At 42.3% G+C, this 11207-nt stretch overlaps 1 long non-coding RNA gene across 1 annotated transcript; it reads right to left on the reverse strand.

The window, feature by feature from the left end:
* Positions 1-4799: 4799 nt before the first annotated feature.
* On the reverse strand, positions 4800-6736 carry LOC132711996 (uncharacterized). Its single transcript, XR_009622703.2, has 2 exons — positions 6620-6736; positions 4800-5002 (listed from the first exon to the last, which is right to left on the reverse strand). It is a non-coding gene; the product is annotated as an uncharacterized LOC132711996 (long non-coding RNA).
* Between the last annotated feature and the right edge of the window lie 4471 nt (positions 6737-11207).

An 11207-nucleotide genomic window follows, 5' to 3' on the forward strand; every position in this document is an offset into this window, starting at 1 on the left:
ACTAGGGCAACGCTTGTGTGCCCACCGATATGGCTCCATGTGCCCCCTGTGGTACACGTGCCATAGGTTCACCATCACGGCCCTATACCATTTCAGAAAAATGGTTGTCCCTCTTCTTGGTGGCAACCCCTGAGATATTGGAACACTGCTGTCATGTCACCCCTAGCCTTCTTTTCATTAAACTAGACATACCCAATTCTAGCGACCATTCTTTATGTTCTAGCCCAGTGGTGAAATCTATTTTTTTTCCTACTAGTTCTGTGGGCATGGCTTGGTGGGCGTGGCTTGGTAGGGTCATGTGACTGGGGGATCAAAAGACAGAAACTCACTAACACTATCCTGCTGGAGCAGGGTTAGACTAGATGACTCCAGGTCCCTTCCAGCCCTGGATTATCCTCTGAAGCTGTGTCTAGTGCCAGGTTTGTAGTCCTTCTTTCCTTTACTTTTTCCTTCCCTCCCTCCCTCCCTCCCTCCCACCCACCCACCCACCCCCCTCCTTCCTTCCTTCCTTCCTTCCTTCCTTCCTTCCTTCCTTCCTTCCTTCCTTCCTTCCTTTCTTTCTTTCTTTCTTTCTTTCTTTCTCTCCCTGTCTCCCTCTCTCCCTCTCTCTCTCTCTCTTTCTTTCAAAAACAGACCCCCACCACCCACCCATTTTTGGCCTACACCAGGCATGAAATCTACTTATCTTCCCTGCCAATTCGACATGCACAAAGAGTTAAAAACAATGTCACGACAAGTGAGTGGAGCCTCCCCGCAGCCAGCGTTGCCAGTTCAGCAAACCACATGCCACGGGTGCTACATACTCATGTGAACTGGACAGAACTGGGGGAATTTCCCCACTGTTTTAGCCTCCAGTCCCCTAATTATCTTTGTTGCTCTTCTCTGCACTCTTTCTAGAGTCTCAACATCTTTTTTATATCATGGCAACCAAAACTGGATGCAGTATTCCAAGTGTGGTCCTACTAAGACATTATAAACTAGTACACTCAACACTTCACATGATCCTGATTCTATCTCTCTGTTTATTCAGCCTAGAACTGTGATGGCTTTTTTGGCAGGTGCAGCACACTGCTGGCTCATACTTAAGTGATTGTTCATTAGGATTCCAAGATCCCTTTCACAGTTACTAATCTTATTATTCAGGTAGACATCAATCTTGGTCTCAAATTGATATGGTTTGGGCATCGACAGATTTAAATTTGGGAATTGAGGAAGTTAATATTGACATAAATTCGTGGGCAGACCACAATCCCATTGAAATTAAATGGAAAAGGAGGTGGACCCTAAAAAAATTAATCTTGAATCAAAATGAATTTAAATTAAAGATGGATGATCAAATGAGTTTGTTTTTCCAAAGTAATAAAAAAGAGGATACGAACAATCAGAACCTGTGGGACACGACAACAGCTTTTATGAGGGGTATTGCAATATCATACATGGCCAAAGACAACAAACAAAAAAGACAACAGCAAAAAAAAAAAAAATAGAGGAAGATATTAGCAAACTGGAAAAAAGCTGCAGAAACAACCCATAAAATGGGAATTGAAACAACAAATAAACACAATTAAACACAAATTAAATATAATTGAAAAGGAAAATATGGCACAACAAATTAAAAGCATTAAACATTTTTTTTTTGAGAATGCAAATAAGCCGGGAAGATGGCTGGCTTATAGACTAAGAAAACGGAAAGAAAAGAACCAGATTAGTAAATTACACAATGAAGAAGTTAGAGTTAATTTATCAAAATGAGGCAAAGAGGAAGGTCGCATATGAGTTTTTTAAAAACCTAACGAGGATAAGGAGAAGATAGAAGAAGGTAAGAATCTCAGAGGAAGGTAAAACTTTATTAAATAATGAGATAACAGCATGGGAGATATCTGAGGCAATCAAAAAACAAAAAAGTAAAAAAGCGCCAGGCCCAGATGATAGATAGATAGATAGATAGATAGATAGATAGATAGATAGATAGATAGATAGATAGATAGAGGTGAGCTGAGGATTTTGTGCAATTCCTGCATGATAAAGTCACTCGGATTCGGGAAGGCTTGGGCTCCGACTGGGTGAGTCTGGGGGAGGAGATGAGGGTAGGTCTTGAGAACACTATCTGGGAGGAGTTTGATCCTGTGGCTCCCGAGGATGTGGCCAGGGTTCTGGGTAGGATTAGTGCCGCCACATGTTTATTGGACCCGTGTCCCTCCTGGTTGGTACTGGCCTCCCGGGAGGTTACACGAGGCTGGCTCCAGGGGATTATAAGTGCTTCTCTGAGTGAGGGTGCCTTTCCCGCTGCCTTGAAAGAGGTGGTGGTGAGGCCCCTCCTCAAGAAGCCTTCCCTGGACCTGGCTGAATTAGCCAACTACCGGCCGGTCTCCAACCTTTGTTTTGTGGCGAAGGTTGTTGAGAGTGTGGTGGCACAACAACTGCCCGGGCACCTGGATGAAGCTATCTATCTGGACCCGTACCAGTCGGGCTTCAGGCAGGGGTACAGCACTGAAACGGCATTGGTCGCGTTGGTGGATGATCTCTGGAGGGCTCAGGACAGGGGTTGCTCCTCTGTCCTGGTCCTGTTAGATCTCTCAGCAGCTTTTGATACCATCAACCATGGTATCATGCTGCAGCAGTTGAGGGGGTTAGGAATAGGGGGCACCATTTTGCGGTGGTTCTCCTCCTTCCTTTCTGACCGCTTGCAGTTCGTGTTGACAGGGGGGCAGAGGTCGACTTCAAGGCGCATTGCATGGGGAGTGCCACAGGGGTTGGTCCTCTCGCCCCTTCTGTTCAACATTTATGTGAAGCCGCTGGGTGAGATCATCCATGGTTTTGGGGTGAGAGTCCATCTGTATGCTGATGATACTCAGCTGTACATCTCCATCCCGGACCACCCCAACGATGCCCTTGATGTGATGTCCCACTGCCTGGAGGCCGTGCGGGTCTGGATGGGGAGAAATAGGCTCAGACTCAACCCCTCCAAGACTGAGTGGCTTGGTTCCTGGTGTCGCGATATAGTCAGCTGGTGCCATCGCTGACTATTGGGGGTGAGTCTTTACCCCACACAGAGAGGGCTCGCAATCTGGGTGTCCTCCTGGATGCACGGCTGTCTTTAGAAGAACACATGACGGCCGTGGCCAGGGGGGCTTTTTATCAGGTTCGCCTGATCTGCCAGTTGAAGCCCTTTCTTGATCGCGATGCCTTGCGCACAGTCACTCACACCCTTGTCACCTCCCGACTGGACTACTGCAATGCTCTCTACATGGGGCTCCCCTTGAAAAGCACCCAGAGGGTCCAACTGGTCCAGAATGGGGCCACATGGGTGGTTATGGGTGCAACTCGTTGTGCCCATGTGACACCCCTCCTGTGTGAGCTGCACTAGCTCCCAGTGGTCTTCCAGGTGCGATTCAAGGTGTTGGTCACCACCTTTAAAGCACTCCATGGCATTGGACCTGGATACCTTCGAGACCGTTTTCTGCCACCAGTAGCCTCCCACCGGCCAGTCTGCTCCCACAGAGAGGGTCTCCTCAGGATGCCATCGGCCAAATTATGTCGGCTGGTGACACCCAGGGGGAGGGCCTTCTCTGTGGGAGCCCCTGCCCTTTGGAATGAGCTGCCCCCAGAAATTCGTAAAATCTCTGATCTCCATGTATTTCGCTGTGCCCTCAAAACCTTGTTGTTCCACCAGGCTGGGCTATCAAGGTAAAGATTTTAATTGGGTTTTATAAAATGGGATTTTAAATTTGGGGTTTTAAATTGAGCCTATCATTTAATAATTTTAATTATTTTTAAATTTTCTTTGTCTTTGTGCTTTTAATCAGGCTATACACCGCCCTGAGTCCTTCGGGAGAAGGGCGGTATAGAAATAAAATAAATAAATAAATATATATATAAATAAATAAATTATAGATATTACATCTTAAGAGAAATCATACGGGTTTCTCCTCTAAAATATTTTCAATAGCTTGCTGAAGAAATCATTGGTGAATATCTCTTTTCCCTAGAGAAAACTGAGGAAATCATCTATGTAATTTTTATTCCTGATACATGTGGTAGAGACATTGGAAAGTCTATTTGGGCCTGGAATCAGCAGCTATGATATCTAAGCAAGCAAAACTTTATATAATCAGAGAACCAAAGTGTTATTGTAAGATTTTGAATAGGCTGAACATTTAAAGGACTAGGATAGCAATCAACCAGGCTCAGAATCCTCCAGAGATTCCTATGGAAACTTCTATACTTTTGACTGAGCAGTGCTTTCAAAGTATCCCATGTGTCAGAGTAATTTCTGAAAAGTTTAACCCAAATATCATTTACATTTGATTTTTAAGTGTTTTGTGTTATCTGTAGTTGTACACGTGCATCTTACACTGAATGACCTGGAATGCCAGCATTCTCATGAATATTAGCTTGTATGTGACAATATCTGAATGGATGAACCAATGAATATTAATAATCATCTAAATGATTTTTTTGTTCTCAGTTTCTAGACTTGAAAACTAGAAATGCCCCTCTATGCACTTAGAAAATTCATCTGCTATTCACATGAGAATGATCATTTCCCCCTACAGAACTCTGAGATATTCATTATCTCAAATTTTGTAAAATTGTGTCCAACTCTAAGTTAAACAAAAAGAGTGTGAAGCACTTGCAGTACTCGAGGTAATACTAGGTAATTTCTAAGTAATTTCCACCTAGTCACATGGAAATTATACATTTGTCATGTTATTAATCTCAGTTTGGTCAACTTTTTCTAATTAGTATTTAACCCCAGTTTGATACAGTAAAGGAGTATAATAATTACCAATTACCAATTGCTATTATAGAGCTTTAATATACAGATCAACATGTTAAACTGTTATCTTTTTCCAGATTATACATTCAATCAAAATATTTGTATCTCAGCAAGATTGCTTGCACACCTTCCAGCCACCATGTTTCAATATCTTCTTCAGAACTCTTCAGACTCTTCAGACTTTTCCTGATATTTTATCCCATACCATGTTGTTCGGAAGGCCTACAGATGTTTATTTAAAAGAAACAAGGATTGCAGATTAAGAAATGAGAGAGAACCATAAATCAGCAGCAAATCAATTTTGAAAATACTGGTATTAATAGACAAAGTTCTATAAAAGCCTACATCAGTATATTGTTCTAGAGTTATTAACTTATTTGTATATTTTTTTCATTTGTTATATATTTTATTAATTCAGGTACCCTCATCCCCAAAAGCAGCATTTGTTCAGAATTTGTTCTGATCTCCAAGAGAATTACCATTACTATGGGAAATAGTGCAGCTGACTGAAAAAAAAGTTCATGGTAGAAGGATAAAGGAAGGGAAGGAGAGAAACCATTCATTGATCGATTATATTAAAAGAACTCTGTGGGAAAACACACAGGGCAACTAAAGAAGGGAGTGTGAGAAAAAGTCTTAATGGTCAAGATGGACAAATCTCATCCTAATACTTCAAAGTGATTTCAAACGATAAAAAATAATACTCAACAGGAATATAAGAAAGAATCAACCAATAGGCCAATACAGTTTTTTTTTTTTTTAATTAGAGATGTTCTCTGATGGGTTGGGGTAAAAGAAGGGAAAATGATACCAAAAGCATCATATTATTATGACATCAGCTGTTCCCCTATTGTACAGGAATCATGACACTGGTGGCATTCACATTGCTCTGTTGTCATGTTTACTTTGTCACTTTGATGAAATCATCAGATTCTGAAGACACTTCTGCTCTCTAATAGTGTCTAAGCGGGAAATAAAAAATATTCTAAAAAGGAGAACAAACTCTTAGAAAAAATATGAAGAGAAGAATAAGAGTTATTGTTAATTAATTCATTGTTTAGAATCAAAAAGGGAATCCACCTGGAGCCATTATGTTCCCACAAGTCGCCTAACTCCAACCATTCTTAAATTCTGTTAATCCTTATCTAGCACCAAAATAGCACTGACCATTAGTTGATTAAATTCCTGCACATAGGCATGAACAATAAATTAGTTTAATTGAAACTTAACATGTGTCCCTGGTGTGACAGATGTAGTTATAAAGTATTGATATAGGTATTGGTATAATTATAAGGCTGTCCAGCTAGAGACCGATTCTGGGTGGTTTACATTACTGAGAATAAAAAACAATAATAAAGAGACTACATATATGTGGAGATGCTAAGTACAAAACATAAAACCCCAAGGGCTGAAGAGCCCCCTACTCAGGAGTCTGTGAAAATAATTAGGTTCTTAAAGACTTCCTCAACACCATTACATCAGAGAGATATGCATCTTAAGAAAAAGAAAAATCCAAAGTGATTTTAGTAGTGTTTAAATTAAAAATGTTTCCTGGCAATTAAAACTATTGCATTTGTACTGCTGCAAGGAAGATCAAAAATTACTTCTTTAAATTTTTCTTTTAATTTTTCATGATTTTTAAAATCTTTCCTAGCTTTATGTTTCCGCGGTTTTTAATCCTGCAAAAAACACTTCTTCAATAAAAAATCGTATTTAAAAGGACACTGCTGCATTTGTTTAGAGCAGAATAAGAGAGTCAGGTATACAGTAAAAAAATTCTAAGTTACATATTTCTGCTGTAAAAAATATGGCATCTAAAATACACTGTTGTTGACTTACCATATGCAGCAATACTGACTTCCCCAACACCAGTATGGCAATATCTCACCTTCTGGACAATCTGAACTACAGTAGCCATTTGGCAGGGGACAATAACTGTAAGTATTTCCAAATTCTGCATTAAAAATGAGGGGAAATACTATTGGCATTTTAGAATCTGTATTTATTTATTATTACTAATTATATTTTATTCTTTTCATAAATTTTACATTTTTTAATTTTATTTAATTTTATTTATTTTATTTAGTTTGTCAAACATGTACGAGATAACAGGTATAAGTATAAATATGGAGATTGCGTGCAAAGAGCATGCACAAAGTGAACCAATGGTAATACCATTAGAACCCACCATTGGCTAAGACACTCATTGGGACCCTATCTCTTTTAGCATTTTTCTTGACACTTCTCCAAAATGCACCCTCAAGAAGCCACATCTCTCCCCCTCTCCCTCTCCCTCTCCCTCACATACACACACACACACACACACACACACACACACACAGAGGTTGCATTGGATATCTCTCTCCCACCCTCCCTCCCTCTCTGCTTTAGGCTTAGAAAATTCCCCCGCTGCCTTCCCCAAACACCTCTCCCCATTGCAAATTCGGCGTGCTGTTTGGGTGGGAAATGCCTGGAATGCAATAAAGCCCACCAATTCACCTCCTGCTGGCAGGCTAGCTAATGAGTTGAGAAGAGAGGCGGGGGAGCTGATCGGAGCCCTCCGAAAGAAGGGGGACTCTCCCTTTGCCTGGCTTCCCTCCTCCCGCGGTCTCCTCAGTGCTCGCTCATGTTCCCTCTCCCCACTCTAGCTTGATTGCAGGCGGAGCCACATTGCCTTTTGCAAGCCTGCTGTCGGAGAAGCTGGGTGCTGGTGAGAGCTCACTTTTTGCCTAGCTTTGTCCAGCTGTCAGGGGGACATGGCTTCCTCCCCAGGCCCCTGTCCATTCCCCCCCCGACAGCCAGACAAAGCTAAGCAAAAAGCCAGCCCTCACCAGCACCCAGCTTCACCGACAGCAGGCTTGGAAAGGGCAATGTGAGCTTCTACCTCCGTCAACCTAGGCTGGGGAGGGAGAGAGCGTGAGCAAGTCAGAGACCCTTCCCTCCAGCCTTTGCCCAAGCCCCACACCACACCAGGAGGCTGAAGTTTCATTTCTTCCCCACTCCGACCCACGTGTACCTTGGCATTGGGACTGTTTCTCTCCATCCCCTTTTCCAGCTGCTGGATCAGAGGGAGGAACCTAGCTTTGCTGCCCATTGCAGCTAGGAATCTCAAAGCCCAGAATGAACGTTTGTGCTACAACCAGCCCCTAGATCGGCTTCCTGCAAACTCCATCTTTCAAGGAGCCCAGCCGAACTTTTGCGTGCCACTCGCTGAGGCGGAGGGAGGGGCTGGAGCTAATAGGTAGCCAAACTAAGTGCCCAAAGGACCCCATCCCATCATCAGGAGTCCTGGTGCCTCAGCGAGTGAAACTTTGGCTGGGCTCCTTGGAAGACCATGGAGTTTGCAGGCCGCCTGCCTAGCTAGCACCCAGATTGGCTGAAACAGAAACATTCATTCTCGGCTTTATTTGAGATTCCTAGCTGCGATGGATAGCAAAGCTAGGACTGACCCCGGCCAGCTTTCACATTTAGGGAAATGCTGATTGGGAGGGCTGCGCGGCAAGAGAAAAGGCATTACATATCAGCCTCATCCAAGGCGAGTGGCTGGGAGGGGCAAGGGTCGTGGCCGGGCGTGGTTAGCTACCGGTTCAGGTGAACCGGTGCGAACCGGCTGAATCCCACCACTGCTTTATGGAGCTTTTCCATCAGAAAGTGAAGGCACTTAGAGAAGCTAGAGAATTTAAGAGAGGTTGAAAAGGAAGCACTAGGTGAGTTTGAAGAATTTCAGAATTACCTGAGGGGAAAAATTAGAAGCAGATAAACCTTTCATAGGAGGAGAAAACTGGGGAAATCAGGAGGCAAATTTCAGATTTACTAAAAAAAAAACATGTGTTTTAATAGTAGAGCAACTAAAGTAAATGTAAACTTGTTAGGAGGATCATATAAACCTGTCTTTTATAATAATGCTATGAATTTTCTTAGCAGTTTGCCCTTTTTTAAAAAAACTTTCTTTTTCTTCTAGCATACCTGAGGGATACATAATAAATAACGTAAAATAATATTTTGTGAGTGTATCTTCAGACATACATCTTGAAAGACTTGCAAATTAGTCTTCCCATAGATATAATTATTTATTTAATTAATTAATTAATTAATTAATTTCTATACTGCCCTCCTCCCGAAGGACTCGTGTACAGCCAATTAAAACATTATATATATACATCAATTTAAAAATCAATTAAAAGTAATAAATAATTTTGGCTCAGAATTAAAGCCTAATTAAAACACCCAATTTAAAATCATTCACAAAGATAGCCCAGCCTGGCGGAACAGTAGGGTTTTAAGAGCGCAGCGAAATACACGGAGATAAGAAATCTTACATATTTCCAGGGGCAGTTCGTTCCAAAGGGCAGGAGCACCCACAGAGAAGGCTCTCCCCCTGGGTGTCGCCAGCCAACATAACTTGGCTGATGGCACCCTGAGGAGCCCCTCTCTGTGGGAGCGAACTGGCCGATGGGAGGCTACTGGCAGCAGAAGTCGGTCTCGGAGGTACCCCAGCCCTAAGACATGGAGCACTTTAAAGGTGGTAACCAACACCTTGAATCGCACCCAGAAGACCACTGGGAGCCAGTGCAGCTCGCGCAGGAGAGGTGTTACATGGGCGTAATGGATCGCGTCCAAAACTACCCGCGCGGCCGCATTCTGGACCAGTTGGAGCCTCCAAGTGCTATTCAAGGGGAGCCCCATGTAGAGAGCATTACAGTAGTCCAGCCGGAAGGTGACAATGGCATGAGTGACCGTGCGCAAGGCGTCCCGATCCAGAAAGGGTCGCAACTGGTGGATCAGGCGAACCTGATAAAAAGCCCCCCTGGCCACGGCCGTCATATGCTTTTCTAAAGACAGCCATGAATCCAGGAGGACGCCCAGATTGTGAGCCCTCTCTGTGTGTGGGGGGGAGAGATTCACCCCCAATAGTCAGTGATGGCGCCAGCTGACTATATCAGGGTGCCAGAAGCCACAGCCACTCGGTCTTGGAGGGGTTGAGCCTGAGCCTATATTTCCCCATCCAGACTCGCACGGCCTCCAGGCAGCGGGACATCACATCAAGGCCATTGTTGGGGTGGTCTGGGGTGGAGATGTACAGCTGAGTGTCATCAGCGTACTGATGGACTTTCTCCCCAAAACCACGGATGATCTCACCCAGCGGCTTCACATAAATGTTGAACAGAACTACAAGTTTTCCTACTTTTCAGGAGATATCAATGATTTATTCTAATGGATTTGGCACATCCAATAAATGAGGCCCATTTTGTCATTAAGCAGAAATAAATCTTTGCTCAGAGACCAGCCTCAGAATTAGTCTGAAGATACACTCACAAAATAAAATATTATTTTATCTTATTTATTATCTTTCCAACAGTATCTCTCTCAGATATGATAGGAGAAAAAGAAAAAGGATTTATTTATTTTTTTTAAAAAAGAGCAAACTGCTAAGATAAGGCATGGCATTATTATAGAAGATAGGTAGATATGACCCCCCCTGAGACATTTCTTGTTGGAAAAATAGGGTGGGAACAGCCCTCTTAATTTTTGTAGATTGAAATACCCTTAAAACTTTTTGATTGGTGATCAATACCAAAATTTAAAAAAGTAAAGAATCATTGTGAAAAGCATTTGAAATTAGTCTCAAGTATACTTCTCCTCTAGACTAAGGTGACCAGACGTCCCGCTTTTGGCGGGATAGTCCCGCTTTTGAGCAATTTGTCCCGCGTCCCGCGGCGTTTTAAAAAAGTCCCGATTTTTCATTCTGCCTCCTGAATCCCCGCTGCTGGCTAGAGGGAAAAAACCTGTTTAAACTCTTGCCGCGGGGCTTCAAAGGGCCGCCCTACGTTGATTAGCTCAGCTTCCCCCTCTCAGCTGATTTGCGCAGGGCTCTGCTCTTCCTAAATTGCTCCAGCAGTTTTTTTTTCTCTTTGTGCAAACCAAGCTCAAAACGAAAGTGAAACTGGCTGTTGGCTTTGCTGTTTGCTTGCAACGTTGGAAAATTAGGCAGCAGATTTATTTTCCTTTTCCTCACCAAAAAAGGTAGGTGTAAACAATGGGAAATTATTTAGGGCAAAAGAGGAGAGTTCAAGATTTTAAAACACAAAAGAAAAAAAAGCTCTTTTTAACTAGGGAATTGTAATAATTGAGATACTATTAATTGTATACTGTGTTGAAAGCAGAAATGGTTAAGTTGTGGTTTGGAGGAATATATGGGGGAAATTATTTGGTTTATTATTATTGGTAAGTATAATTAATTGATTTGTAAGAAATTGGATTGCATGGAAATAATTGGAATATTCATGTTCATATTGATTAATATACAAAAAAGATAGTTATATAACTAATTGATTTATATTAAAATGTTGAATTTGTATTAAACAACTGTATTACATAATTACATAATTAACCAATGTGAGGATGGATATAAAAATAGATGACAATG

The sequence above is a fragment of the Pantherophis guttatus genome, chromosome 1 (assembly GCF_059756535.1).
Source record: "Pantherophis guttatus breed Tessera chromosome 1, ASM5975653v1, whole genome shotgun sequence".
NCBI classification, from domain to species: domain Eukaryota; kingdom Metazoa; phylum Chordata; class Lepidosauria; order Squamata; family Colubridae; genus Pantherophis; species Pantherophis guttatus.